Source organism: Trachinotus anak, unplaced genomic scaffold (assembly GCF_046630095.1).
Source record: "Trachinotus anak isolate AG129_WGS33_773 ecotype Australia unplaced genomic scaffold, CSIRO_AGI_Tana_v1 ptg000032l, whole genome shotgun sequence".
NCBI lineage: Eukaryota > Metazoa > Chordata > Actinopteri > Carangiformes > Carangidae > Trachinotus > Trachinotus anak.
Genome location: NW_027273883.1, coordinates 12570770 through 12576114, shown reverse-complemented (window position 1 = coordinate 12576114; position 5345 = coordinate 12570770).

The window sequence follows — 5345 nt, the reverse complement described above, 5'->3', positions numbered from 1 at the left end:
TGAGAGGAGTGATGTGTTTGTGGTATGGTAGACTCTGTGATACTGTATTTTATATTTATTTATCACCTGCTTCTTTCTCCAGAGAAGTGCTTACATCACCTGGGGGATGTGGTGTCTGAATTATATGCAGACTTTGACATTTTTGAGGGGCTTACAGATATTCATTGTGTCAAGATCAGCTGTTGAGTTCATCTAAGAGGACGAAAAATGCGCAGCAACGCCTCTGGTTCTGACTGACATGACAAATCTTTGGACTACACTTGTATAGGAACAATGACTGCAAAGAGATTTTCTAGGGCTGAAGGTTTGAGTGAGTAGAAGATGCAAATTCTTACAGCAGGGGCTCCTTTCCTTGGGGTGGCGTTTAGATGAGTCTGGCTCTCAATAGCTGCAGAGCCTATTGCAATGCTTCAGAGGATCAGCAGATGGAAACATGTCCTCACCTTAGGGCTGGGGGCTGTGTGCATGTGTGTATGCAGCATGTGGAGAAGGGCTCTATGAAATCGGCCACTGGTTGTGTGGTGGTACCGTAACCTGATATTCAAAATCTGTGGGTAGATTTCCTTAAAAACATCTGTGCAGTGTGGACATTTATTTTATGTATAGACCAACACATTATATTACGCGATTCTACAAGCTTGTGATTTTGGTCTTTGCTTATTTTGCTTTAATTTGCACTCTGTGCAAATCCAAGTATGTTTACGTTATTGTACTTTTATCTTGTGTTGAGGAAATTAACATCTTTAATAGAATACTTTCAGTTTAGGTCATGTTTTCTGGTCACAATTAATAATTGTATAGCACAGTGTACAATCAGTTGAACTTTATTGTCATTGTACTAATGCAACCAAGTGCAGTTTAGGATTTAATCTGTCAGTGGAAAGTGTAGCTTAAGTGCATATAGATATATGCAAAGATTTAGGAATGTACATAAGGATTAATAGGGTAGTGAAGTAAGGGATGTGATCTCTACAAAATAAATAAAACTACTAAATCGTATCAACAATGATAAAAAAAAATATATAATGAAATAATTTAAAATAAAACAATAATGGAGTATTATGGAAGTAAAATTCATCTTTTCTTGGTGGATTCTGTGTTTTAGTTATGTGTTGTTAAATCATGATACTAGATAATACTGATACTTCACACTGCTTCAGCAGTGTCTTAATGTGATACATTAACACTTTGAAAATTTTGAACAAGCCATTTAGAGCCGTCGCTCGGTGTGATGTCTCACTGGGAACAAATAGTGATATTCGGTGTCTAATTCTGAATCAGTTCAGTGTAGCGTTAGATCCTGTCTCCTCTCCGGTTCAGCAGTATTTGGTTCTGTCAAGGGACAAGACGATGGCAGCCATATTGTCAGCCAATCAGTGTAGTGCCTCATAAATAGTTTTATTGTTAATGCCCCCTAAACAGCATAGGAGGACGGTGCAGAGCAGAGGAATCCCAATAACAACAAGAAACTCACAACTCAAGATAAGTTGTTGAAAGAATTTGCATAATATCCCTATCGTCAATTATAGTTAGGATGAAATTATTCAGCTCCTAACTATAATTACATTTATATCACTTTAGCCTCTCAAGTAAGTAATAGTGGCAAAAACATGCATATACCTATAAAAGCAGGCGTTTGCTGTCTATATGGTCTCTAATGAGGGCCTGTTTCAATCAGACTCTCAACCCCTCAAATTGGATTCATACTGTTTCCTCAGTCAAGTACTTGGTTTGTGGGACTAGAGCAGGACTAATGATATAGGGAGAGGAGTAAAGCACGATGGAGGGAAGGATGGACGAGGGGACTAGGGCTACATAGAGTGAAGTATTAGTCCAGACCAAAGGGCTTAAACGACCCAATCGATGCTCTCCAATGGAAATAAATGAGAAAGGGGAAGAAGGGAATACATGAAGGCTGAGTGGAGAAAGGAATGGCTTAGAAGCTACGCTAAAAGAACACAAGATCATGAGAACCTGTGGAGTTCAGTATAAATTTATAATGGTAATCAAAGGCGTGACAGGAGGGATGGAGCATCAGATCCTTGTGTGTATCAGCGAGGAAAAAAGCAAACCTGGAAAAGTACCATGGTACTGTGAGGGTAAGGGATTGGTCTTTTCAATTTGCCACAAAGACTGTACCATGGTACCGATCCATAGTATAAAAATGACACAGTTGTAATGCTATACAAAATCATAAACCATTGTACAGCAGTCTGACAGTCACTGTAGGAGTATGTGCCAGGAGTACAACTTGTCAGTGGTACTGGTCATTGAATATATATATGGTAAATACATAGTAAGATTGTACTTAATTAATACAATGGCATTAAAAACACAAAGTGTTATTTATATTTTTCATCTTTGATTGATTGGCACAAAATTTGGTGCTGATATCCACACTGCTCAGACAATGTATCCCAGGGACTTCGGAGGTCTATGGACTTTTCCTGTAGAATGTAGAATTGAATTGAAGTGAATTTTGTACAAATATTGTAGGTCCCTTCAGAATGGACTTAAATAACTTTGGTTAACCCCTGACTTTTCATTTAGCACCATCATCAGCAATCTCAGTCTGCCGATGAGGACCTTGCAATACAGCTGAAAGCTCCAAAACAAGCAAGCAGGAGAACATTGAGTTGAGACTCAAAGTTTGGTCAACCTGTGTTTCCAAAGTCAAGAATGAACTGGCAAGCTCAGTTTTTTTTTTGGCGAGAACAATGTGATGCAGATAGTACAATAACTGTTGGTATGAGAACTACAGTAAATGGCTAAAGAAGAATAGTTTTCATTTTTGCCTTTATCGTGTTACACTGGGAGGAAAGTGGCTTGTGGGGAGGCTGGAGTCAGAGAGGTGAGAGACAGAGGGTTTGGTAATGAGGAAAAACTCCATCCCCAACACAGATTCAAGTGCTGAGGAGCTGGTTTGTTTTTGACACTTTGTAACTTTTACTTCTGTAAGGAAATGCTCTACTTTTATCTCTTGCGCATTTTGAGTGGGGTTTTGTTTTTTGATGCCTTTTTAACTACAACAAATAATTGGAATTGATTTTCTTACTGATATTTAACATTGAAGGTGTTCCTTCTGTGTATTATTTGCCTACTTAAATTGGGAAGCTTAATATAATAATGACTATTCTACACATGGTGCTGTAGAGTAGTCACAAAAAGTCTGGCATGAATCAGGCAGTGTCTCTTAGCTGAGAGATAGGAGACAGCTGACTCAGGAAGACTGGAGTCATCTCTCACTCACACACACACGCACAAACAGCAACCCTGCATAAACTTTACAATCATGCTGACACTTTGAAACTGTAGTTAGCTTCTGAACTCCTTTAACACCTCTAAAAATTAGTATCAGGACAGCTGCACACGTTTGCGGACATACTTAGTCAATTGCCTCTTCAATCAATGGTGACACGTAGCATTTGATGTAGCATTCCTTTTGTCCCCGAAGACCTTGACTCCCTGATACCTGTGCATTCAAAGTGGCCTAAATTTTACGCTGCCTCTCAGAAGTATGTATTGTCACACCACCTTGTTCCCTACATTACAATAGCTATCACTTCCATCACTGTCGACAGAAGAGAGGGTGGTGTCCCCTTAGGAGGACAACACAGCAGTTTTTTTTTTTTTGGTTTTTTTTTACAGTTGAACAAAGGGAGGATCAGGAGAGAGGTAAAGGAAGCATTCCAGATATCTGAATTTCCGCCTACATGTGCACCTCACATTGTTAAGGGATTCAAATAGACCTGTTGTTGTGCTCATTAATGGCTGTTTCTGCCAGCTGGAGGAACAATTGACCAATCAGAGATTAGGGAGGATTTAAGGCCTGAAGCAAAATCCGTAACGTCCATGGTTTGAGCCTGGCTGGCGAGCTTTGTTGTATGTCTTTATCCATTTCTTCCTCCTCCTACATTATCTACTACTGTCAGATCAAATATGAAGGCATAAAAAATAACCAAACCGTACTTCTGAATGGAAAAGTAACAGACAAAGTGTGTGTGTATGTATGTGTGTGTGTACAGCAGTGTTATTGGTCTGCTCACCAGTGTTTTAAATCAATAATAAAGGCATAAAAACTCACCAAAATATAATTAAAACATAACTATATTCATGAAAAATAATGAGTAAAATGTCAAAACAAGTGTGGATAACAATGACATTCCCATACAAGCTGTTGTAAGCACAAGTTAACTGCTCCTAATAACCCCCTCTGCAACTTCTGTGGCCACAGAAAATAACAGCTGGAGGGGGCAGAAACTTCACTCGCTTCTGATTGGTAAGGGCAACAGGAAATCCCTATGTGGGGCTCTGTTGGCAGCTAGGGCAAGAAAATCTGGGTAGGCAGCACAATGGCATGTCAAACAACTCTTCAGGACATCACTTCAGGATATCAGGCTGGATATCAAGGGAGAGGCTGCACCAGTGGAGCTGGACCAAGCGATGACAACAGTCTTCATCATCTGGGCAGTGAGAGGCAAATGGGAATATGATGTTGCCATCCCCAGTCCTGTGATAGAGGGGCCACATTAGAAACTAATCTAGTAGAAGCTAAAAGCTAATCACCCAGTCTGGCTGGAAAGGCAACCAGGCATCTTGCAAAGTGAATGTGGCCACTTGACATGAACTTGCAGCATCTGATCCAGCTGGAGACGTGTGGACTTAAGGGACCCCAGGACAAGAATGGCTGTCCAATCTCTTCCATTAAAAACCTTATAGTTACCCATGAAAGCTCGGAGGGGGAAAAAATGGCCCTGAATATTAAAGTGACAGGAAAAGTGTATATGAGCGGAAATCCAGCAGTGTCACAGGTCTGCTGACTAGTGCTCTTTAGTCAGCAGACAGCTGACACAAACACACACATCCAGTGCATCAGCACCACAGCATACACTTCGCTATCATGCTGACACAGTGAAAGTGTAGTTTGCCTCTGAACTTTTCAAACACTTCCAAATATTAGTGACACGACAGCTGTGCACACTTGTGAGCAGCACACTTAACCACCTAGCTCCCTGGTCAGGGCTGATGATGCTCTGTGAAACATCTTATATCTCATTTTGTCTTATGTAAAAACACGACATTGAGCGGTGAACATTTTGTTGTTGGTGGTGATGGGATTTCTGACAGTGTTAGTCTAATAAAGCTGAGTCAATATGCTGTGTGTGTGTGTGTGTGTGTGTGTTCCTGCATGTGTGTCAGTCCTTACATTAAAAGTGCACAAATGTTTGGGGGTGAGATGTTCTGCACTGCTTCCTTGCCACTTAAATAGAGGAGAGAGGATGCAGCTTACCCGCAGCTTTCTGCAAGCTCCACTACTCACTCTCCCCTCTCATGCCCCCAACCCC